The sequence below is a fragment of the Xenopus tropicalis genome, chromosome 1 (genome assembly GCF_000004195.4).
Source record: "Xenopus tropicalis strain Nigerian chromosome 1, UCB_Xtro_10.0, whole genome shotgun sequence".
NCBI classification, from domain to species: Eukaryota; Metazoa; Chordata; class Amphibia; order Anura; family Pipidae; genus Xenopus; species Xenopus tropicalis.
Genome location: NC_030677.2, coordinates 62,768,655 through 62,796,415, shown reverse-complemented (window position 1 = coordinate 62,796,415; position 27,761 = coordinate 62,768,655).

Sequence of the window (27,761 nt, the reverse complement as noted above, 5' to 3'; positions counted from 1 at the left end):
TCGGTCCCTTGGACCGATTCGGCAGCTAATCGACCCGTGTATGGGCAGAACCGAGCGGCCTGGCCGACCAATATCTGGCCTGAAATTGGCCAGATATCGATCGGCCAGGTTAGAAAATCCAGTCGGATCGGGGACTGCGTCGGCTCGTTGATGCGGTCGCCGAACCGACTGCCCCATGGCCGCAAATGTAATCCGGATTATTTTTTTTTTAAGCTACTTGCTACCCGATATCGCCCACCCGTAGGTGGGGATATCGGGTGGAGATTCGCTCGCTTGGCGACATCGCCAAGCGAGCAGATCTTATAGTGTATGGGGACCTTAAGGGTAAGAGTAAAGATTTCAGAAAAAGTAGATTCAATAGAAAAGGGGGAAAAAGAAAAATATAAGAAGAAACTTCCCTAATGATACAGTACATTTTTTCATGATTTCATGATTGAATACAACATATCAAAGTTTGGGTGCTTATAAATAGAAACATTAGATGAAAATACAAATTAATACAGCTGTAAGGGTTGAATGACTTTAGAGAAAATTGATTTGGCAATCAAGCACATTACAATGAAATTGTTAATACAGGAAATATAACTTAGACTGCTTCCTTGTTTACATAAAATAATAAAGAATATTCATACAGTTGTATTGCTCTTGCCTTTATTAGTTATACATATTTTTTTTTAACATACTTTGCAGTACTGGAGTATCAGGATACACAAGCTTTATATAACTAATAGCTGCAATGTTGATGAAGCTTACACAATCAACAATACCATGCTAAAGAATGGGTAACCCCACAAAAATATTAAATGTAAAAGGGGGTAACATATGTAGGGATGCAAAGCTGAAAAGGGAAAGGAAAACATGAAGAGCAGAAGATAAGTGTTTGAAAGAACTGATTAGAGAGTAGTGGGTGTCCCCAGGAAGAAATAAATGTTAGGTACCTTTTTTATATTGTAATAAAAGTGGGTTTCAAAAGCCCCTCGAAATTTCTGGCCTTTGTCCTTTTGGCCTTTGTATAGACAAGGAAGTCTCCGTGACCTTGCAAATCCTTATAATTTACAACAGATTCTTATATTCACTGATAACCACATCGTTGATGAAAAATGCAGAATACTTTATCTGCAACATCAGAGCTGTGTGACTTGATGAGATACATTGAATCCTAATGGTGCATGAAAAACTTTAGATTTCTTGGCACAAAACTTTTCAAGTAGTTAAAAAAAAAAGAGTTCAGCGGTTAAATTCATTTCAATGTAAGAGGTTTCATCTTTGTCGGAGGTTCAGTATTACCAGCATTTCAGATACTACCTTGCTTTGTACTACACGGACATCATCCTATTGAAAACGCATTTGATCAAATGGTAAAAAAGATAATAGATTGCCCTACTGCAAGAAGCTATAAATCTGTCTTCTTGGTGGTGGCATTTAAATGAATGAAATCCGGCAGCAATTGGAACGCCTTTCTCTTTTCAATTTTGTTACATCTGCAGAACTCCATCTGCAAATGGTAAACATTTTATTGGGTAGATCCTATCCATTTAAACTGTTCCTATATATATAATTTTATTTTTCGCTTTGAATCTACATCTAAATGGTGACAGATTATTGTGAAGGGAATGAGGAAAAATATGCAATTTAAATCATTCAATAGATATGTCTCTGGCAAAGATTGTTCTCGTTTCCTTCAAGAGAGAAGAAAAATGATTTCAGAATCCTGAGATACAGATATGTATTGTTCTGTTATGCTGGGAGGGGTGAAATGCTATGGATTGTCAGGCTACAAGACTAACCTCAAACCATCCAGATGTTTGTGCACTATAATTTCCAGAATCCAGTTGACATCATTTGTCAGTCAGTGGAATACTGGGAGTTTTAGTTCAAAAACCATCTGGAAAGCAGCAAGTTCCATGCTTTTTAGCCTTACAGGGTTATGTAATAAAATGCACTGTTTGCTCAGGAGCAGGAACCAATAGCAATCAATCAGCAATTATAATTTACTGGTCACCTGTTTAAAGGGATTCTGTTGTGATTTTATATTTTATGGTGTAGTTTTTATTACTAAGTTACACTGTATATATTAAAAATAATTCACTCTACCACTTACAATTTTACTCTTGAACCAAAAAATGTATTTTTTTTTGCTGTAATATTAGTGTGTAAGCAGTCATCTCAGGTCATTGTGCCTGATTCTGAGCTTTCAGAAGGAGCCAGCGCTACACATTAGAACTGCTTTCAGATAAGCTATTGTTTCTCCTACTCCATGTAACTGAAGGCGTTATGAGCGGGACTTTTTACTGTTGAGTGCTATTGTGATATCTACCACTACGTGGGGCATGGAGTACTTTTAGCGAAGCAGGTGTCAGGGAGCTGTTATCCTGTTACCTTTCCATTGTTCTGATGATTGGCTGCTAGGAGGGGGTGATATCACTCCAACTTGCAGTGCAGCATAAATGAAGTTTATCAGAGTACAAGTTACATGGCTGAGGGTACCTGGGAACTAAGAATATGGCTAGTCCCACATCACACATCAAAATTAATTATAAAAACATCTATTCTCTTTTTTGGAAAATGGTTTTCAATGCAAGATTCTGCAGGGGAAAACATATTTCCCATGACAGAGTCCCTATAAAAACAAACATCTGATTGGTTGCTATGGGTTACTGATCCTGGGCAATTTTAGTGCCTTTTATTATATATGTGGGCAAGATTTTTATTCCGTCAGTCCCCTATAATGTTATGTACTGATAAAGATTAACCGCATTAGGGCTGATTCACTAAGGTGCACTAAGTGTTTGTGAATCATGCGTTAGTGTTATTTCGGCACGCTAATTAACGCAATGCGGTAAAATTAATGCATTCGGTTGTGCGCTATTTAACGCACGCGATATGCGACTTAACGCATGCGAAACGCGCGGTTTTTGCACGACAATTTTAACACAAAAAAGCATGCGATAAGCGTTATCGCACTTTAGTGAATCAACCCTATTGCTTCTTAACACCGAGACAATAATTTTATGTTTTGCAGTAGAGGCTTACTAGTTATGTAATTTTATTTATCATAAGAAATAAAATAAAGTTTATGATGCACTTTGTCATAGTATAACAGAAAAAGTCGTGCTCTTTAAAATCGTACCTATTATAGTATTGTGGCACATTGCATAAATGCTGAAGATTGCATTTCTGATTGAGAATTGCCATTCAATAAAGGTCATAATGACATTCAATCATACTAATCTCCTTCACTTTAATTCTAAAAATGTCTGCATATTTTTTAAATGAAAAGAGACTTTCTGTGAATAGGGATCTATTTCTCTGAGATTTGTTTTCTGCTGACATTTACATAGTGATCTTATAGATACTGATACAGTAACATTGTAGCCAGCCAAAAATAGGATATGCTGAAAGATACCTATCTGCTCCTAATGTTAAATATTGAGTGTTTTCTTAATTTGGCATGTATTTTTACACAAAATAGATGAAAACAGTGTAAACCATTTGTAGAATTTGGTTCCCTTCTACTAGGCAGGGCAGAAATGGGTGGGTAGTTTTGTTAACACTCTCTCTGTTCTGATGTATATGCTACAGAAGCTGTTTAACATCTAAAATAGCTGGTTCTAATTATTTTATGACTAATTACTGTAATAATTGTACAAGATTTTATATTTCTTAGTAAGGCACTGGCACCTGAAATATGTAGTTTGACAAGCTCAAATTTCTACTGGACTTTGGTTATGTACGTTATGTTATGTATGTTAAAAGCAGGTGCCTGCAAAAACATGTTAATGCTGGCAACACATGGGTCAAAATATCCTAATTCAATAGGACAACCTCTCAGTTGTATCATAAATTATTTATTAATAGGAACACAATCAATTGCAGCAAGACCTGAAATTTTCCACAGAGGCATGTTAAGTTGGCCATTCACTGCCAGATTGCCCAATGAGCAGATGAGGGCCCGATTTGGCCAACCACATGAAGGGCCAAATGAGGCTAATCCAGTCATTGTACCCTAAGGCCAGTGGTACAAAGACACATGTTAAAATACTGATGCCAACCCAAAAATACGTTTTCAGCTTTTTTCAGCATTTTTTATGTATCAAAATACAAATCCAAAAGTAAAAGTGCGCCATCTAAAAACTGTCAAGGTCATGTAGAAGTCAATGGCAGCTGTCCTTTTTCAATTGCCCAATCTTTCTTTGCTTTGTGGTTTTAGAGTTTTTTGGGATTTTTTTTTTTTTTTTTAAATCTTTCATTATCAATCATAATCTATCATTATTATTACCTTTTTTCCATGTTTTTTAAATTCATGTTTTTTTTAACAGGCTGTTTTGATAAATCACTTGGCATTCATGGTTTTCGTAGCCTCAAGAGCCAGATATCCAGACATTTACAATGCCCCAAGGACTGTGCCAAAACAAGTGCAAAAAAGCTGCCTGATAAAAATATGTTATTCCAGATTAATGTCAACTTTTTGAATATTTTATTCACAATAACTTGGAAAACAGAACATTTCAGAAAGTATATATTTTCCTAATATTTCATCCACTCCATTTAAGCTATTTTTTTTTTCAGTTTACATTAGATTCTTCACATTCAGTCTGAATGCAAATAATGCCAATGCTAACCTATTGAATTCTTTTTTTAACTGTATATTTGTGATCTTGAGTTCAGCTATACAGCATTCTGTATCTGTATTTTTTAAAAATCCATTTACAGTGTTCTTGCTTTGTATAGTTTTATAATGCTCTAGGGAATGGGGAAAGTAAGCGATGAGGACAGATTATGCTTTTTTCTTTAAGTTCCATTCAGGGACTAATGTGTTTTTTATCCCTCATAGTAAAAAAAAATGCTAAGGAGTGCTTATACAGAGCAGCATTGGACACACAATAACTGAATATTACATTGGTTTCTGTACAAATGCAGTTCCTAAGTCTGATATGTTTTTCTTGTGGCAAAATAATGGAAATAATTTAGTAGGTTTCAAAATTCTGTAAGTTTCAGGGGTTTGTCGAAAGCAAATTAAAATGTTTATGCGTTTCTGAAAGAATTTTGCTTGCATTCTACAAAAACTAAATACTGCTCTCAGGAATTATTAGGTGCGTATAATATAGGAGGGGATTATTTGCTATTAACTTATATTTATACTTGTATGGAACCTATCTGTCTTGATAGATAATAGGAAAAGGGATCTTTCTGTAATGTAGATGACCATACTTTGTCTACTAGAAAAATAATTTAAACATTAAATACACCCAATAGGATTGTTTTGCCTCCAATAAGGATTAATGAGATCTTAGTTGGAAGCAACTACAATGTACTGTTTTATTATTACAGAGAAAAAGGAAATCATTGTTGACTGTAGCAGATCCCATACATGTACAGGTATGGGACCCATTATCCGGAAAGCCATTAGCCAGAAAGTTCTGAATAATGGAAATGCCGTGTCCCATAGACTCCATTATAAGCAAATAATTTTGATTTTTGAAAATGATTTCCTTTTTTTTTTTAAATAATAAAACAGAACCTTGTACTTGATCCTAATATATAATTAATCCTTATTGGAGGCAAAACAAGCATATTGGGTTTATTCAATATTTAAATTGTTTATAGCAGACTTAAGGTATGGAGATCCAAATTACAGAAAGATCTCTTATCTGGAAAACCCCAGGTCCTGAGCATTCTGGATAACAGGTCCCATACCTGTATTGCTGTTTCCTAGCTGAAAATATGATGTCCTATCCTTCTAATACAGTAATAATTATGAATGTTCAATGTGTAAAAGTCAGAAAAAGGCTACACTCATTCCTAGCCCTTACACCAAAATAGTACAATATTCTGCAAATTAAAATGCTGCAAATGAGTGGAAGATAATGTATGATGCATTCAAAGTTACTAAAATTAAAATTCACCATTGTCTGGACTACATAAGCACCCTAACCCATGTGTATGTGGATGAATATTAATTAAACCAGCAAAACAAATATGTATCCATAAAAGCTTGTTTAGAAGTGGGACACCTGACACTAAAAGATATTATCTTGCCATTAGATATTTTTAATTTCTGTAGCAGTATATTTATGTGATGCGTTCTAGCTATACCAGGGCTAATTGTGTAAAATACAGAGCAGTGAAGTAGCCACAAATTAATTATACATACTGTACTGATTGAATCTATGAAATGTAAATGCTTTCAAGTGCATGTGATAAACACAGTCGTTCGTACAAGTACCACTTCAGATTAATTAGAAACCTTCTCCAACCTTTGTTGACCTTGTGTACCATTTTAATCAGCAAAGTTAATTATCTGAGTTATTTTGGCAGATATGTGCATACATTGACATTAAGGTGAACTTTTATTTGAATCATTTATACAATTATTACAATACAGCCATGCCCATGTGATCAAATGCCAAAATATTTATGATTCTCTTAGATGTTGCTAATTTGTTCGGTGGGATATAATTTAACTTGCATTCTTACAAAAGAAAACTGTAATTTGGATCATCACTTTTCTTTACTGTGATGCTGGCCTAAATAATTAACCTGTCTAACCAAGGTCTTTTAAACGTATCACCATATTGAGTGAAAAATGGACCATAACACCAAATCAATTATATATAGCTACAGCTCTGAGATTTAAAACTGTCAGGGCCTGCTCAGCTCCTGCTGGGATTGTAGGCAGGAACAAGAAAGAAGCTTTAGCTCAAGCAAGCAAATAGTCCAAGTGGTATCAGAAGGGTTAACATGAGTCTCTTAGTTGATTTCCAGGCACTGGTTTGTTCAGGCAGCAAACAGCAAAGTGAGGATCAGGCAAAAGCTGAGAAACCAGAATAACAGTCCAAAAAAGTAACTTAGGGACCCATTCATGAAAGCACCATTTTTTTTTCAGAAAAAATCATATTTTTTCCAATTTATAGAACTTTTTGTAATGACCACAATAATATTTTTAAAATTACACAACTTTTTCGCGGTTTGTGTTTACTTCCACTAAAAAGTCGCATTTTTCCCAAAGACTACGACCATTTCGGAATTCATTCAAGATTTGGTATCATGACTATCTTTTGACCAGGTTGAGTCCTATGAGTCCTGTGGAAGGCTTCCAAAATCATACATTAAAGTTTCAAATGGTTTTCACGCCATTTACGATTGTTCGTATACGAAAATTTTGTGACTTTCGGATCGCAACCATAATATTTTCGTACGACCACGAAAATAATTTTCCCACAATTTTCACACATCAGAAATTATCATGGTTACTCCGAATTTTTTCCAATCGTGCTTTTAACCAGCGAAAATTTGTGATTTAATGAATGGGCCCCTTAGAGTGCACCCAGAAAGTTGCAAGCAAAGTCCTGTATTTGGTCTTTTAACCGAGCATCTATCTATTTTGAATATTCACACCAAGTGTGATTATATCATACTTGCGGCACACCGATGGGACATTGCATCCATGGGATCCATAGGTTAGGATTGCGGCGCACTCCTAACCAGAACACTCCTGACAAAAACTTGTTTGTTTTTTTTTTGAGTACCTTATAAAATGTCTCTAAATCGCAAATATAACAGAATTTAAATGACAGCCCATATTGAAACTAAATAAGCATTATGCATTTTCTATATATGCACTTTCAAACAGGTTTGGCAGAACTTTTTTACCTACTCAGATAATTTTGTTGTTGACATCACTCTATAATGTATGTGACAACATTGTGAGCAATAATGTCTACTGTTCTACTTCAAGAGAAATGGCTATATCTTCACTTAGGACTCACTATAATTGCTTGGAATAGAGGGGGGTGGAGTCTGAACCCCACCATGACGTACCCTGGCATTCACTGTCCAATGTAGGCTCTTAAAAACTGAATTATTTTCATATTTTTTAACAAACTTTGATCATAATATCCCCAAGTAATAGAAACCTGAGTATATACTGTATATTGCCTTTCTATTGAACATTTCCCCCTTAGACAATAGTTGTTTTCTTGATAAAATGTTTAGGTATGTCCTTGATATTTGGTAGAAAAATGACTTACCCTATCTGACCCCACTTAGAAAAGGTAATATTAGTTAATGCAATTCCAATGGCAGTGGTACAGAATGACTGAGTGTGTGAGGTAGTGGGTAGGTGTCCCAGCAAGCAAGGTCCAGTAGGAGGAGTGGGGGATGCAGTTGGACATGGTCAACAAGTGGTGTGCCAGATCAGGCAAGTGGTTGGCACACCAATTGTTGGATGAGTTGTACTTGCTCTATACACATATAGCAGGCATGTTAAACTCAAATGACATGAGGGACCAAACTCAGATTTTAGGGAGAACCTGGGTAATAACTTCATAAAGGGACAGTGCCCTTACCTGTACTCGATAGGCCACACCAAAATCAAGGGAAGCACTCCAAGAAGTAATGCAACAAAAATTACTTTAATCACTTGTCTTGTTAGGAGTCACAGCATACAGGTAGAATCACAATTACAAACAGGCTTTCTTCCACAATTCAATAAACATGTACCATGCCAGTGTCCAGAAGACATCAGCCTTACCAGGGGTAGCTACCTTTTGGCTCTTCACCACTGTCCCCAGTCTCAGTGGGATCTCCTGTCCCCACCTGGCTCAGCAATCCAGCACTCCCTGCGGTGCCCCTTTGCTATTCCACCAGGCATTTTACTGGCAGACTCCTAGCCCGAAGCTCAACAAGCCCTCTTCTAGCCTACCCCTATCCGCTTGGGCCCCTATTCTGTGGATAATCCACTGGAAACACTGTTTCCCTCTACTCTCCTGGTTGGGGCAATAGGCGGCCCATGCTACATAACCCTGACTCAGACACCTAGTGCCTGCTTCACATTCAGCTGCCCTGTTCTATCCTTTTCTTACCCTATATGCGGTTCTTCTTTTCCTCCAGCTGGCCTCTTCCCTGTCCTCTTCCTTTTCATACATTCTACCCCACACTGCCTCTAGTGGTCGGGGTGTGAACTGCACTCATAAATTTTTTAACAAAATTCTACTGCCACCTAGTGGACAAACAAAGTCACAACATTTTACCCCATTCCCACATACATATTAACACACAATTTACACCTTCTTACAGGATTGGTCCACATAAAGAAGAAATTTTACCAGAAAACTGGTAACTGTTGGCAGCCCACAAAACATCAGTTTGAAATGCCTTATTTAGGAAAGGGTCAAAAAGGTAATCGAGTCCATATATTTCCAACTTTTAGGGAGACACCCACACAGCCTGAGCTAATAAATTATGCACAAGTGCTTGCATTGACGTAAGGGAACCCTGGAACCCTACAGCCAGTCTAAACCTACCTGTAAATTAGGCACCTTTTTATGGAAACATTGTACAAGTTTATGAAGAAAAAAAAAAAAATATATATATATATAAAATATATATACATACAGGTATATAATATATAAAATATGTCTTGTGGTCCTCCTGTTGCTAGATATCATTGTTCCACATACTCAGTCTGACAGTATTTATTATAATCATATTTAATGTTTTATTTGTGTGTCTATTCATCAGTTTTGCGCACAGGCTTCCAGCATAAAGCGGGACCAAATGCAGGAATGGGTTATCAACAAGAGTACTAAGCTAAAGCGAAGGAGTAAAGCTAATGGCATTTGAACTGCAGGCACATTTATCAGGATGGATCACAACAAAGGTAGCAGGTGGACAGGGAGATTACTCTATTTTATTGTGCAGCTCAGGTAATGATTGAATGGGGTCAAGGGAAATTTAAGACCAATAGTTCATGGATAAGGGACCATTCACTTTGTATGAGTGGTATGGCAAAAAGCACTTTTTACCTTAGAAAATCTATATAATTTTATTGCGAACAACATGCTTTATTAGGTACTAATACCACATTTCTCCTAAGCACACCGATAGCGAGTTTATAAAGGTTTATATACATACCAGAGTTGAATATAACCCAGCACAAGGCAATGTAGAATCACAGTAAAATCCCTGCCATAGCTCAGTTATTACAGTTATTTTTAGGTGCAAGTTATTTATTTTGGATATTTTAATTTGAGAATAAGGAATATCATGCTCAATTTATTGCCTGGGGCATTATGAAAGGTTTTAAGCTTTATTTTTATTCTTTCTTGAGCACATTGAATCCAACTCACATGGGGACACACTTTCCAAAGTTAAGGAGCAATAATATCGTAACCTGACTGTATATTATCACACTCTGCACTTTAGAGATTCTACAAATGACTTATGGCTATAGCTTTTTTATTTTGCTATTCCAAAAATTATTAAAATATTTATAGTTCAGATTGAAGGTTTTTGGGTTCAACTGCAGAACTCCCTGTTGTGTTCAGATAAATGGGAGACTCTACAAATGGCTTATGGCTAATGTTTTTAAAATATCTATAGTTTACATTAAAGACTTTAAAGGAGAAGGAAAGTCATTTGGGCATTTTACTGCCAATAGATTTGCCTCATTAGTGCCACCTAGAATGCTATATTTATTCAGCAGAAAGCTTAACTATACCTGAGTAAAGTGTCCTAGAGTCTCCCTCTGATAGCAGCTGCCATTTTAGTTTGGTCTTGGTAGCTTCCTGCTGCAGCTCTTGCCATTAGACGCTCAGATCACACATTCTTAAGGGAGGGGGGAGTGAGGTCTTATGCATTCTTATGGGAGAGGAAGCAGGAGAAGGGAGGGGGATAGGGAGAGAGAAGAGAACTGAGCAGACTTGTGCCCCAAACCTAAAGGAGCCCTAAAAGAGAAAAAGAGAGGAAGTCTGATACTGAAGAACATATGTACAAAAAAGAAAAAATTAAATCCTGTGTTTCTTTTGATAGGGGACTCAGTGCAGCATTACTGTAAGTGCTATTTACATTTTTACCTTTCTGATAAAGCTTACTTAGTTTTCACCTTTCCTTCTCTTTTAATTCTCTCTAGATATTGGCAATTGCATACCTTTGTAGGACAGGTTGAGCATCTGCCATGCAATTGGTCTAGGAAGTATAGACCAAATGGTCACATTCGATGTAAAGTCAATGCTTTCTTCCTCCCATCCTTGCTGCCACAATACAGAATTCCCTCTAGTGTTAAGGGAAATTGGTGTTGGGTGGAGCCTAAAGAAGAAAATGAACCAGGGATATCATTCACCTTTCAAGTATGCATAAGAGTTAATAAGATTTTAAATTGGATGGAACAGTAGACCTAAAAATGTCAATTATTAATATGATTTGCTTGTTTGTTTGTTTCACTCTCCTCTGAAGAAGTCCGTGTCACAACAACAGTTGGTCACCATGGTTATCCACTTTATGGATTACCCATAACCAGACCACCATGTAAAGCAGACTTACAAGAAATAAAATTGTAATAATGCCTCCACCAAACTTCACAAAACTAAGATTTATTTATTCATGTACACTCAGAACATGTAAGCAAATAATTTGATTATTTGTAAGAGGTTACTGCATGATCATGAAGGCTTTTAAAGGAGAAGGAAAGAAATAATCACTGGTGGGTGCAATACCAGTTGTTATAATTGCTTAAAAATAACAAATGAAAACAAAGTTGGAGAGGGATGGTGGGAAAACATAAAAGCTGATAAATCTCTTTAGAAGTCAATGGTAATTGTTTCTTTATTTTATTTATAGTTTTCCAAAATTATGAAATCAGACAAGCTTTTCAGGCTCATTATAAATGAATGTAACAATGGGATTTTTGGTTTGTATGTGACTGGAACTATTCTGTCATGTTTTTGGAATTGCCTAAAAGTATACTTACATATAGTTCAAAAAGTATACTTTCTCATAGAGTTCAGTCTGAGGGTTTCAGTCTGATGATACAATTTCCACAACAACTTTTCAAGTTATCAAGAGTGAGAATTTACTGTAAGGTTGATCCTCGAGAATTGACTGTTATACTGATCCTTGACCCAGTATGTCTTGACCTAGTATGTTGCGATTACAGTTTTAGCATAAATGGCCTTATTGGTGGTAATGAGCGAAATTTTAGCTGGGTATGGATTCGCAGCGAAATTCTACATTTTGCCATTGGCAATTCCACAAAACTGCTGCAAAATTTGGCGCAACAAAATTCACAAGTGTGGAAAAAGTTACGTCTGCATCTAAAAAGGGGTGGTCACATTAAGAAGGTTGTGTCAAAAAAGTTGCGCACATCAAAAAAGTTGCATGGTAGCTGTGTTTTTCAAAATTTTCAGCAGTTTCGCAAAATTTTCGGCAAAGCAAAATGGGACAGATTCTCTGAACACTGTTCATGTTCATTCACTACCGTTAGCTTATTATTTATTATCTTTATTCATTGCTACAGTTAGCTTATACTTTAGATTTGCAAATAAAGTATCCAGCCCTTTCTTGAATCTTTTGTATTTGTCATCAAGTCTCCTTTGGGAGACAAATGGGCAACTGCTGTCAAAACAAAAACAGCAAAAATATCAGCAGCTGTAGATAAAATCTTCTATTTACTGTTATGTTACCCTTGTTAATAGCTATTCTAAAAGTTTCCTATATAGTCCTTGAACATTTAGGTAGCATTATAATTAACCTCTTTAACATCTCTCCTCTAGTGTAAAATAACTCACAACTAAGCAGACTACAATAGTAGTAACATAAAACAAAATAAGTAGCTAAAGTGATGTTGTACTTTTCCAATATGCAACATATTTCTACAGTCCAAACTGATTTGCAGAGTGTGTTCTCTACAGGAAAAAGGGCAAGGTGCTAGAGACTGGTTATGAAATGTGTTGGTTTTTCCGTAGTCCATAACATAACAGAAATTTTGTATGAAACAACCTTGCTACAATCTTGATCTAAACCACTCAAAGTAAGAATGTTTAGTAATGTTATTAGGTTCTTTCTTATTTTATCATTAATTTAGATAATTATCTGTCATTGTTTTATAAATCCAAACATGAATAGTACTTAATGACGTGCTCTAGTCTCAGTTTCAAGAGAATAATCTAATAATTACTAAATGTGACATATTCAAAAATAAAACTCTCGCATGTAAAAAAATATTTCAAAATAGATCCTGCCGTATTACATTTATTTAAATCATATTTGAATTTTGGCACATGGTATTTTTTTATAAACGGAAACAGAGTACTTCAAATTAACATCAACATTCATATTTTTTTCATGAGCTTCTGCATTAATAGTCATGATTTTGAAGTATAGTTTAAAAAAACCTGTATTTTTAATATTTATTAAGCAAAAAAAACATGAAAAACAGTATTGTAATGTAAAACTTTGTTTTCTGAAAGCTTGATGTCAATGGGAATAGCAAAAAAGGGGAGCACTCAACAGCTGGGTTGAACTGCAACTAGGTACTCCGTGCTACAACGTCTCAAACACGTCCCCGATCCAGGCAAAACTCAGTGAAATATAGATAAATTGTGGACGGAGCACAGGAACATCCATAAAATCACTTTTACTTAAACGATTAAAACCATCACGGAGTTAGGCACCCACAGCTTTACGCGTTTTATGGCTTCTCACCACTTCATCAGAAGCTACAATGGGATGTCAATGGGAGCTGTACTAGGCAAAATTTTAACTAGGCTTTTTTGAGTTTTCCAAATTTATGAAACATTTTTGGGGGTTTGCAACCCATTTAAATTTAACAGGACGTCAGTGCTGCAAATCTACTATTAGCGATGGAATGAGGTAAATATCTTCAAGGGCAAAATGAAGGAGTTTCAGATGCTATCACAGTATGAGTAGAGAAAATATTATTGCTTTTTATTTTGTACAGAGATAAGCAGGTTATACATTTTGTATAAAATGTATATATATTTCTTACATTTTTCTACTATTTTTTATTGCTTAAAAAGCTTGGGATAATATTTCCATGGACAATTCCCCCAACCCTTCTCCCACCTTCACCCCCCCCCACAAGCTTTAAAAGACCCGCCCATTTTCTTTTCAACTTTGGGGAAACATTTACAGTCAATGGCGAAATGCAGTATTGTGCAGCAAAACCATGCCTGGTGAAAAGTTTTGCTCATCACTACTCACTACATAGGGGGAGATTTACTAATCCACGAATCCGAATCCCAAAAGGGAAAAATTCGGATTGGAAATGAAAATTTCGCCGTCTTTTCGTCGCCGTCGCGACTTGTTCGGATTTGTCGCGACTTTTTCGTCGCCGTCGCGACTTGTTCGGATTTGTCGCGACTTTTTCGTTGCCGTCGCGACTTGTTCGGATTTGTCGTGACTTTTTCGTCACCGCCACGACTTTATCATATTTTGTGCGACTATTTCGTCGCCGTCACGATTTTTTCGTATTGAGCGGAAAAACCAATCCGATTTTTTCGCGACGGCAACGAAAAAGTTGCGGAAAATATACGAAAAAGTTGCAATGTTGATGAAAAAGTCGAAAAAATACCGATCATTGCGAAAAAAACGCATTTGGACCGTTCGTGGATTAGTAAATCTGCCCCATAGAGTTGCAGCGAATTTTCACATTTTGCCATTGGTGGATTGTTTCGGGATGCGGCAAAATTCAACACTGTAAAATTCGCCACACAAAAAAAAAATTGTTGCACGTGCAAAAAAAAAAAATGACAAACGTGACGGGTTTTTGACGTGTGTCATTTTTTTGCCGTTTCGGGACAGATTCGGTCATCACTAATGGATATATATATACAGTATATAAGATATTTAAAATTCAGTGGTTTTAGCACTTTAGTGGCAATAACAAGGGGTCTAAGTATTAGCTATTGACATCAAAAGAATAAAAACTTCTAAAAGCCTATTGCTGGCAAGAGATATTGTATCCGTGATTGCTGGACAAAAATATCATGTCTCTAAGTTTAATTTATTTCGGTTCTTTAGTCTTACTGACCCTTTAAATAAATCTGTCAGACGTTTAACAGAGATTTTTTTACCCTTCCTGAGTTAAAAAAAGGAACACACAAAATGTTCAGGCTACCTTTTACTCTATCTTTATTTTCTTACATACATTAAAGATACTTAATTTACTTGTAATCTTTAATGGTTGGGGCTAATACATATAAAGAATAAGACTAAATATATATAATGCTGTAAATCTGGCTTGTTCTTAATGTTGTTCAGTTTACTTTATCTCTAATAAATCTAATGATAAACCTAATGACCTAATCTAAGATAAATCTAATGATAAACGTATAACAGGAAATGAAAAGAAACCATTTTAAATGTACATCTATAACAAAAAAGGATTTTCTCATAACTAATATATCAGACATTTCTAGACTGGCATATTATGTTAAGATGCTTAATTGATCATGCTGGTAAAAAGGTGTTGTTCATTCTATAAAAGTTACTTTAATTCGCATTGACGTGTTTCAAATTAACCTTAATCAGTTGCTATGCTGAATGTTATTTCATTACTGGTTATGTTGCAATTAAACTTACTCTGTCTTTAGATGCCCAATATCCCAACATCAGGGTTTTTTAATATTAAATACTGATTTACACCTCAGATTTGATTAGTGTAATTGGCTTTATGAGTAACATTTGTGTAGTCTCATATTCGGTTTCTGTTTATTCTGAAAAGGTCAAGTAATACCAACTGATGTGATGTATGTCGACCTCCAGCAGCCTGCTAACAATAACATGGTCCTAATGTGAAAGAAAAGGAACAATTCAGTTAACACACCATTATATACATTGAATACAGTAATGTGCTTGTATCTGATTATTTATTTCAATTATATCTACAAAAGGTAAGAATTATAGTCAAGAATCAAGAAATAAGTACCACAGGGTTACTTACAGTGGTTGTCACTGCATTGTAAGTGCCAGTGCTCCAAGAAGTAAGTGCCAGTGCTCCAAGAAGATTCCCTAAAGGGAAATGTAGGGATAGCATTCGATAGATAAATGGGTTTATACATTATTCTTTGCTTAAAGGAATACTGTCATGGGAAAACATGTTTTTTTCAAAACACATGAATTAATAGAGCTTTTCAAGCAGAATCCTGCATTGAAATCCATTTTTCAAAAACACAAACAGATTTTTTTACATTTAATTTTGAAATTTCACATGGGGCTAGCCATATTCTTAATTTTCCAGGGTGCCACAGCCATGTGACATGTGCCCTGATAAACTTCAGTCATACTTTACTATCTCTATCAATGGCACCCTCATCAACCCTGTCGATTCGGCACGTTGTTTGGGGGTGATCTTTGACTCCTGCCTCTCTTTCTCTGACCATATTAACACCACTCAAAACCTGTCACTTTTACTCACGCAATATTGCCAAAATCCGTACCTTTCACTCTACTGCAAAAGCTAGGCTCTCATCCTATCCCTGCTTGACTACTGTAACCTGCTACTAACTGGCCTCCCTAACACTCATCTCTCCCCCCTACAGTCTATATTAAATACTGCTGCCAGAATTCTCCTCCTCTCATCCATGAGAGTTCAGGCCCTTCCCCTGCTAAAGTCCTTATCATGGCTTCCTATTAAACAAAGAGGGGTTGATTCACTAAAGGTTGATAACGCTTATCGCATGTTTTTTTGCGCTAAAATTGACCCGATAAATAAGTACCAATTCATCAAAGTCTTTTTATCACATGCGCTAAATAACGCATCATCGCAAGGCGTTAATTTTAAGGCATTGGGGTTGATTCACTAGCGTTAAAACAAGTGCTATTTATAGCATGCGTTAAAATTTTTATCACTTCTTATTTTTTGCGCTTAATTCCCGCTTAATTTGCGCTTAATTCCCGCTGCGCGCAATATATTTCGCTGCTTGCTATATTAGCGCACAATTTAACGCACGTAACCATTACGTTCATAAAACTACTTTTCTGAAAATGACCATTTCCCTGCAAACTGGAGGCTGCATCACTCTAGGGCCAACAGATACTTGAATAAATCCCACTGCAAAGTCCATATTGTGTTGCCAAAAGCTCATGAACTGTACTTTTTTTATAATTACCGCCTGCCCCAAGTAGGTGTTAATCTTCGCACAGACTAATGTGATATTTAGCACATTTAATGCTTCTTATGTGTTTGTGACACATCACGGCTTAAATAACGCAAACAACATTGTGTGTAAATTAACGCAAGTGTCCTTTTAGTGAATCGTGCGCTAAGTCGCAAAAAATAAGAAGCGATAAAATATTTAAAACATGCTATAAATAGCGCTCGTTTCAACGCACTTTAGTGAATCAACCCCAGAATATTGATTGGAGCCACCAACAACCAACCAATCTCATTGGAACTCCCACACCATATGGGGACATATTGAAAACTAAATAGTAAAAGACTTTCATCTGAATACTCTTATATGGAATCCCACCCCTTCCATCCGACTTCTCCCATCTGCACTTTCAGCAAACTCAACTCACCTAATTAACACAATTTGACTACTACATTGTCTTAGATGACAACCTACCTAAAAAATCCTTCATTTCAACCTGGCACTGAACTTTTCTTTTACTCCAGATGCTCCAAACGTCAGCTTTTCACCATCTAGGATCTACTCAATCCAAGGACACATACAGTCTTATCATTTCAAGAGAGCTATCCACATATAAATATTAGACTATTTGAAAATATGCAAAAAAAGACATTTTCTTGAACCATATACTTTATATGCCGAATCAAACCTACCCACAGCATTTGAATCTTTGGCATTCAGAGGCCTCCCCCAAAAAGGCCTCATTTCTGCTGAAGACTGGACATCAATCTGGGACAACGTCAGGTGAATGGTCACATGTGTACAGCAAAAGGAGCACATGTATAAAATTCTAACCTTCTGGTATTACACCCTGGACTGACTTCATAAATTTTTTCCAAATCACCCCTCCACATGTTGGAGACACATTGCAACACATTTTCTGGGAATGCCCACTCATTCAATCTCTGTGGTCCGAGGTAGCACAGCTCCTAGGCCAACTATTAGCCTGCTGAATCCCACTAGACATTACCACCTTTCTAATGGGCAAACCAAATTTACACAAAAGTGGCCAGGCTCTAGCCAACTAAATACTGACAGCCACTCACCTGGCCATATTGAAGTGGAAGAGCCCTAACCCACCCATCCTACCGGAAATTATTAATAGAATTAATGCCAATAGAACTTTTGAATCAGCCATCTCCAAAATACAACAGATTGCTACCTCAAAATTTGGACCCAATGGGTACCCTGTTAGAATATATGAACCATTCTTGCATGATTTGTTAAACATGTATAAACCTCAATAAAATATAAGTTAGAAAATAAAAATTATGACAGTATCCATTTAAGCCTAATGCCATACATAACTCTGCAAGCCGAAAATCGCTTGCCGAAAATACGATCCTATGCTTGAAAAAATGTATCCGCCAAAAAGATGCTGCATTTTCGGCAGGTATTGGCTACATATTCCTGCACCCAGGTGTATTTAATGCTTCCCAGTGCAGGCACAAGTAGGAAGATATTACAGTAGCGGGGCAATGTGTGAGAGGGGCAATGTGCAAGAGGTAGCCATGATAAGGATATCACTACTGAAGAGAACTCTCTTTTTGCAGCACTTTTCTCACTTTAAATTTGAAGCAGATTTAAGCTTTGAAACAGGCCAATATTACTGATTTAAATCATCCAGCAGTTTGCAGAACTAAATCTAAACACATTGGGGCACATTTACTAACCCACGAACGGGCCGAATGCGTCCGATTGCGTTTTTTTCGTAATGATCGGTAATTTTGCGATTTTTTTTCGGCGTCTTTACGATTTTTGCGTAAAAACGCGAGTTTTTCGCCGTCTTTACGATTTTTGCGTAAAAACGCGAGTTTTTCGTAGCCATTACGAAAGTTGCGCAAAGTCGCAATTTTTTCGTAGCGTTAAAACTTGCGTGAAGCGTCGCGCCTTTTAAGTTTTAACGCTACGAAAAAGGCGCGACTTTGCGCGCAAGTGTTAACGCTACGAAAAAAATCGCGACTTTGCGCAACTTTCGTAATGGCTACGAAAAACTCGCGTTTTTACGCAAAAATAGTAAAGACGCCGAAAAAATCGCAAAAAATACGAAAAAGTCGCAAAATGTTCGTTTCCAATCGGAATTTTTCCAATTCGGATTCGAAATCGTGTCTTAGTAAATCAGCCCCATTATATATGCTACAGAGGTTAAGTGTATAAGTCTATACTAACACATTTTAAAATGTGTAAAAAGCAGTGATGAGCAAATCTGTCCCCTTTCGCTTTGGTGAAAAATTAGTGAATCTTTAAAATTTGTGAAATGGCTAATAATTCACAAAATTCTGAAATTGATGCGCATCAAAAAAGTAACAGCGCTCATCATTTTCAGCATTTCAAGTTTTTTACGGGCATCAAAACAATGATGCATGCATCAATTTTGCTCATCACTATAAAAAGGATTGCTAATCTAGTTGTACAGTTTTTCTAGTTGTATGTGTATTGACCAGCAGCCCTTGTTGAACTGTACCCTTTTATTATATTTTGGCCCATTGTTGTAACAGAATTTCTGATGCATACCCACTAAATTCAAATTGGCGGATAAATGTGTTTCCAGGTGAATTTGAATTTACTGGTAAAGGTGAATCCAGAACGTGTTGTTATGTCTGCATGTTCTAGGTGGGGTGTAGGTCCTGAATGCATACATTGCTTTTCTAGAACATAAGATTGTTGGTATTCTTCTTATTTCTCAAAATTTGTGGCAGTGGGTATAATTTGTATTTCTGACCCATATGTAGCTTTTTTGCACTTGGGTTTTAGAGCTCTCTTCACTGGGTTCCTCAGTACTTGCATTTTTAATATACACTAATGGCACTCGCTTAAATCTTATAAACAATGGTGCCCCCCCCACAGACCACCCCCCCCCTGAGTCCTGGGAGGCCCTGCCAGGGTCTGCAGGGACTTTATTTCGTCTGGACCACCTTATGGTGTCACTTCTTGACTGCAATAAATCAAATATGGCTGTGCATTCCACTGTGGATTTTTATTTATTTTAACTGTTTTAGCAGGCAGAGGAGGCAGATGAGGCAAGAGACATAAAGAGACAAGCAGCATTGAGGCAGCATGTGGTATTCTACCTGGGTAAAGTAATACTTTCAATCCATCCATTTATGCAGTGATCTTATTGGCAAATATTAGATGAATAGAGTTCTCATTGGCAATTTCTACAATGATCTTACTGTCATAAAATGCAAGTGCCACAGTATGTTGTGGAATGCTTAGGACAATAATATGTCATGAAATGGTGGGTGCTTCTGATGCTGTCATTCCAAAAATGGAAAAGGTTGCGTTTTTGTAAAATAGACATGGAATTTGGAGGTATGGCCACAAAGTGGGCAGGGTTTCATTTTTGATACACTACACACAGCAGATCATTATTTTTGTCTTTTCTTATGTGTTGGGAGGTATAATTCTGTTGGTCAGAGTTTTCTGAAGGGGAAGGGACCCCATTTTTTTCCTGCAGGGAGGCTCCCCAACCTATAGTTATGCCACTGCTTATAAATATGTGTGATGGTAGTTATTAAATCATAGTTTATGACTGCATGAGAAAATGAAAATATCAAACTTGAAAATATCATATATGGTAGATTTTGAGAAACAATAAATTCATTACAAAATGCCAAGGACCAATCCAATAACAGAGACCAATCCAGTAACAGTAACCTATCAATTGCAGTAGTTTGCTAATATCATTAATTCTTTCACGTTAAAAATAAAACATTAATTACAGTAAAGAAAAAATGGGGTAAAACGATGAAAGACAAGGGAAATTGATGATATTGAGTAGGATGAGAAGACTTCAAGAACAGAAGGAAAGATAAAGGAAAGCTGAAGAGCATGTTAAAGCCAGTTCTATTTCTAATATAATAAAGTAACTGTGGGAAATAAATTATGCTGCCAAATATTTTGTAACTTTTAAATATTGATATATTCATTATAGCATGAAAAGAATATGATTATATATTATCATTGAATAAAAAAACAATATTATTTTCAAGAAGATTACTATTACCGCCAGCCACAAATGCCTATCATTTACTGCTAAAACGTAATACATTTATGGAATTCAAAGCCTTGAAACACAGTCCTTTTTAATAAGTTTGTGCCTTCATTTATAAAAAAAAATCCATTTGCCTTTACCTTCAACAAGCAGAGCCTGAAACCAATCAGAAATATTACTGCTTATTAATTTTAATGTCATCTCTTTGATGAAAAATGCAACTGTCTTTCCTATTTTAATACAGTACATATGAAGAGCAATATTAAATCCTTTGAGTGAAAAGTAAACCTCCTTTTAATATTAAGCAAATTTATTGAACTTCTTGCAGATTTAGCATACATTTCATTTTATTATACTGTCTCTAAATAGATTATTTGAATACTTATTTAAGCACTAATTTTGTTTCAGGCAAACTGTTTACAGTTAAAAGCTTTAAAAATGTACATTCCATTGCTGTAATATAAATAGATAATATGTAATATGAATAGACAAAATAAACCTGAGATGTATAGTACTGAAGTAGATTTTAAGTTAGTTTTTAAAGGGTATAAAAATGAATATCAGAGTATGGTGTACATTATATAAAGTATGTTGGTCATTTGATATTAGATCTGTCTATGTATGGGATCCTCCAATGGGTCTACCCAACTGCTATCTGGACCAAAATGTATATTATGTCTTCTGGTTTTGCCCAATGAATTTAAATGCAGGTGTAGAACTGGCAGATTTGATTTTCCTGTCCCTGATCAAGGACCAGGGTCAGACTGGGGAATGCAGGGCCCACTGGCGCTATTGCCTCAGGGTCCCCTGCACCCCCCAGTGGGCTTCACACCCCGCAGGGGCCGCCATCACCTGCCCAACCCCCCCTCCCTCCGAGTGCATGTAAAATGAACTTACCTTCAGCGCATCGGGAGGTAGAATGGTGGCTTGGTGGAGCATCCTGCTGGGATCGGGTCTGGGCCGGTCCAGTCCAACCCTGTCAAGGACCATATCAGCTTGTTGAAGTGGTTCTTAGCCCCACAACCTGTATCATAATCATAGTGATCTGATCATTTGGCCTTTAGGTAGGCATGTCAGGGAAAGATCCGCTTCTTTGACAGCCTTGGAAACTGAGCAGACCTTATAATATTTGGCCAGCTTTATACCCATATATAAATAAAAAAACTTGCTTCAGCTAACAATTTGTTACCCCTTTTCATTTTCCTTTTATCTACCTAAACCTGCTTAGAATCACTGAACAGTGCACGTAAGATTTGAACTGATTGGGCATAACAAATAAGCATGATAACAATACATACTTCTTTAATAATATATGTATATACATTAATATATTAGGGCTTGTATTCACAAAAGTTCCTTTCTGCATTCCCGTGTAGCGCAGGAAGGAATGCATCCGTTCTTCCTAACGTGCAAAAAGGAACGCTAGTGAGTACGAGCCCTAAAGGAGACATATCATGTGAAAATCAAGAATGTGCCAGTGCATTATACTTCTCTAAATACAGAAGGAAAGTGCTGAGAGAAGTTGTGTTATGGGTAGGGATGTAGCGAACCTAAAAAAAAAAGTTTGCGAACGCGTTCGCGAACTTACGCCAAAAGGCGCGAATATTCGCGAACCCAAATTGCGAACATACGCGGAAAGTTCGTGAACTTGCGCGTTCGCGAACACCCGGTGTCCGCGCGAATTAGTTCGCCGGCGAACAGTTCGCTACATCTCTAGTTATGGGCTGATTTATTAAAAATTTCTGCAAAAATTTCCCACCTATCTGTTCCACTTCCTGCTGCCTCATTTCCAAGGCTGTGCAAGGGAGTTGGTGGCACTCAATCGGCAGCTAAGTATTACCTAATAGGGAACTGCAGCCTGATTTTGCTTGTGTGAGTGCAGGGCTGTGATTGGCTATCCCCCTACTGTGCTTCTGGCAGGGACCATTAGTACATGCCCAACCGTCATTAAAAACAGGGACCAGGGAGGATCTATAGGGAGCTCCAATAAATTGCTCTTTCTTTAAAGATAATAATAATTTTTGGCACAAAGAAAACCAGCATCATATATTATTCATTGTTGCCTAGAAGATTGGAGGGGTGTTTAGTTAGTGCTAGATGTCTTCTTTAACATAGTACATCTTAGTTGGTAAAGGTATATTTTTTGTATGAAAGTTTTTGCTAGGTTTTAAAACTTGTACTTTTATACAGTATATCTTGCTTAACTAGTTCTTGCAAACCTTGGTGAGGGTCAAAAGATTTTCAGTGGATAATGATATCTTGCTTATCTAAAAAGCAGTACCTTGCAAAGTACATTTTATTTTTTTATTGGTACAGCTGCAAAGACTGTGTTTCCCAGGAATGCTGCTTTGATTTCCTTAGAGACATGGCAGGACCATACTTTATGTCACAGACTAAGCTTGTCTATCAACAAATATACAGTACATACTGCTTCAATGCACTTTGGCCAGAAACATAAAAGTTTCCACTATTTGCTTAAAATGGAAATAGTTTTAAAAAGTAGGTGGAAATGGTATGACCCATCTGTACAATATTATACTGCAAACACAGTTACACCAGTGAACAGCAATCTTAATAGTAATGAGCAAAGGTCATGGATTCGCTGCAACATTCCGCATTTCACCATTTTTTTGCAAAAATTTTCTGTGACAAAATAATTTGCAGAGAAAAATACCCACTGACTTTAATGTATCTGAGTGAGAAAAAAATCACTGTTGTGTCACAATTGCATAAAAAACACAGTAAACTAAAAAAGTGCATTTTGCTAATTTTTGCCATTTCGCAAATTTTTCAGCAGTTCGCCAAAGTTAAACGGGACAGATTCGCTCATCACTAAGGGGCACATTTACTTACTCACAACGGGCCGAATGCGTCCGATTGCGTTTTTTTCGTAATGATCGGTATATGGCGATTTTTCGGAAAATTGTCGCGACTTTTTCGTTGCCATTCTGAATGTTGAGCAAAATCTGGCGATTTTTTCGTAGCGTTACTACTTGCGTGAAAAGTCGCGACTTTTTTGTAGCCTTCGCGCCGAGTACGAAAGATTCGGATTCATTCAAGCTTCAGTATGGTGACTTTTCTTGGGCCAGGTTGGAGCTGCAGGGTGCCATTGAGTCCTATGGGAGGCTTCCAAAATCATGCTAAGTCTGAAAGTTTCGCCCGCCGCTTACGAGCGCTCAATACGAAAAAGTCGCGACAAGATACAAGCGCATTGTAATGGCTACGAAAAACTCGTGTTTTTTCGCGCAAATCGTATTGGTAACGAAAAAGTCGCGACAATTTCCGAAAAGTCATAAAGGCGCCGAAAAAAATCGCAAAAAATACGAAAAAGTCACAAAATGTTAGTTTTCCAATCGGAATTTTTCCAATTCGGATTTGTGGGTTAGTAAATGTGCCCCTAAATGTTAACAATAAATGAATCACACTGCAAGGGTCACTTTGATCTACCTATCATGGCTATGACCATATTAAAAAGAAGAGGACCAGGATAGATCTTAGTCAGAAAGGCAATCAATATAAATTATGATTTTTTTTTTTGCTAACAAAGGTTATTTTATCTGCCAACTAGTTTCAGGCATGTATTCGCTGCTAATGTCTGCATTTCGCCGCTGGTGGATTTTTTCGCGTAATGGGTGACAAAATTTGCTGCGGAAAAATTAGCTGAGTGACAAAAAACTGTTGTTTTAGTTTATTACCTCCCCTATTCTGAAATGTAACTTTATCTATGCTCTGAATTCTAGCAATGACACATTTCCACCATTATATGATAGTAAATGTCGTAATGCTGTTGTCACATTGCTTTTTTCTGCTATTTGGCTCATATGCTCCAGTATGCGATTTTTTTAGCGGGCACACTGTGCACCCAACATATTGGATGTTACAACTCATACATGTTAACAGGTACTGTATACTACATACTGTACATTGTGTTACAATTAATATAACATTGTGTCAGATAGTTTCTCCCTGAATCTGTGCTTGAAAACATCTTTGAGACATATAAAGCCCTTAGCACTTAAAATGGCAATTTTCTATTTAAAATTATCCAAAGGCGCCAACTGCTAAAAAAGTAAATTTTTATTAAAATAGCTTGCATTATATTTTAGAGAGACCTTCATTGTTCAGAGCTATAGTTTTCTTTAAACATAAGTTTCTTTAAATTATATACAGTACAATTACTAACACGTTACTCAAGGCTGTGCGAGTTACACACTGCCGATATTCCTTTCCCAACCCCCTTTTACTTTCTGTCTCACAGAAATAGAAATATGTTGGATTAATAAACATGCATGTTGCTTAATTATGCTGATTAACCATGACATTTTATTAATATCTTTGTATGGTAACTGAATTTGCATGCAGCATAACTGAAACATTATTACGGTTGGGATTTTTTTTTTCTGGAAATAAATTTAATACACAATTATATAGAAATTACAGATGACGAATGTCTAAAGAGCAATCTCTTGATGCTGAATGTGGTTATATTGTTCCCCAGAACAATATAAGGTTTATTCATCTCTAAAAATACGGAATATAAAATAAGATTTAAACTACCAAGTGTTATGTGTTACCAGTAATCTGCTAAATTAAGCAATAAATGGGAGGTTACAGAAAACAAATATAACCTTTATACGTTAACACTTTAACAACAAAAACCTCCTACAACAAAGCTAAACGACCAAAAATATGTCACAACTCATTAAATCTATTATTCTTTTCTCTGATCTGTCCACAGCAATGTTTATCATAGATGGGGCTTTCTAATTCAACTATGGGGCACATTTACTAATCCATGAATCCGAATCCGAATGGGAAAAATTCGGATTGGAAACGAACATTTTGCGACTTTTTCATATTTTTGCGATTTTTTAGTCGCTGTTACGACTTTCTCGTAAATTGTCGCAACTTTTTCGTAGCCGTTACGACTTGCGCGAATTGTCGCGACTTTTTCGTAGCCGTTACGATTTGCTCGTATATTGTCGCGACTTTCTCGGATTGAGCGCTCATAAACGGCGGGCAAACCTTTCAGACTTGCATGATTTTGGAAGCCTCCCATAGGACTCAATGGCACTCTGCAACTCCAACCTGGCACAAGAAAAGTCTTCGGAAGTTTTCGGACGTTCGTGGATTAGTAAATGTGCCCCTATGTGTTTCAAAAAGCCATCAATACAATGTTGAAAATACCAGAAGAATAAAAATGGCTGCTGGTGGAGGACAACAACATCAGACGGCAAAATGGAAAAAAGTTTACCACTTATTTCATGGATCAGAAAACTAACAAAGGTCTTAAAGGGATGCTACTAAGTTTTTCACTGGCAGTAGGCAAAAATAAAAATTCTTGCTATCAATCACTTCTATTTATATGATAATAGGTCTCTATTTTTTTACGTTTGTGTCTCTGGACTATTCTAATACTACATAGCTCTAACCATCAGTTATATAACAGTTATATAATCAGTTATATAACCAAAATCACCTCGCCCTTGCGGTGTACTTGCTTTTCTGCTTTTCAACACCCTGTTGTTGGTAAGGATTAAAAAGATATATGTCTATCTACAGTTTTCTTACAAGGTACCCACTTAATTTTCCAGCCAAATTGAATCTAAAATCTACCCCACATGTTTCTTAGCATATATCCTATTAAAAAGGTATGGGTAGAAAAAAGAATAAATCAAAAATAGTTTGGACTGTTTATTATTGAGCTAAGACAGATTCCTTTGAAAGATTCATTATAATTATCTCTAAACAGACAATGTTCTGTTTGTATTATGTAATATGAAAGGCCTAAATATAAGTCATTTATAATTCTGAATTCTGTACTAACCTACTATCCAAATGTAACAGGTGCAAACAGAGCTTTTTGGTAGTAGGTGGGGGGCAAATTCAATATAAATCAGCACTACTGATTGACTTCTCTTTGCCGAAAAATTTGCAAATTGGTGACGTTTCACTGAAATGAGCCAACAGGAAGATGAAACCAGATTGCAGTTTTTTGGGTATTTTTTTTTCTTTCTATTGTGCTACAAAATCCATTTTATAGTATTTTTTTTAATTCCGTTTCCTTATATTTTGCTTTGTGGCTAGTATTCTTGATTAGAACTCAGTATCAAAGCTAATGGTCCCACGGGAGAAGGTAAAGGTATATATAATTTGTAAGGTCAATAACCATTTTCTTTCCCATAGATATTTTTCGTTTTCCTTGTTAATGCTTGTTAAATTTTAATAGTGTCTTTCCTTCCCATTGAAAAACTGGTTTCATGAACTTTTTATATCATATGAAGTTGGGTTCACACCTATATTTCGCAACTTTTATGTCAGACAGCTGACTATTACATTTTGTATTATGGACATTTTAATTCTCCGAGTAGCTAAAGGTTGATTTTATCCCCACCCAGTTATAAGATTGCTAGTCTTACTTTTTAATTGTGGCCTATTATTTTCTTTCATGCTGCTTTACAGAAATGTTATTCTTATGTATTGAACTTTTCCTAGTTTTAAATTATGTGCTCCTACAAGGCCTTACAATCCATTGGAGATTCACTTTGCTGAAGGGCACTAAAAAGCAAGGTTTAGTAAATACAGGGAAACCATTTACAGTAATTGGGAAAGGCAGATAACTATTTCCAGAGTACTAAGAAAATATATTGACATTACACTCAGTCAGAAATGCCTGGGGAGCCATTCTAATCGTACAGCAGTGATTTTAAACACAAGCAAACAATAAACATGTAAAAAAAAATAAGCCTAGAAAATAGGATTTACAGAAATGTTCCAATAAATGTAAATTTCTCAAGTAGATAATATGTAGAATGACATCCTGGTTGTTGCTA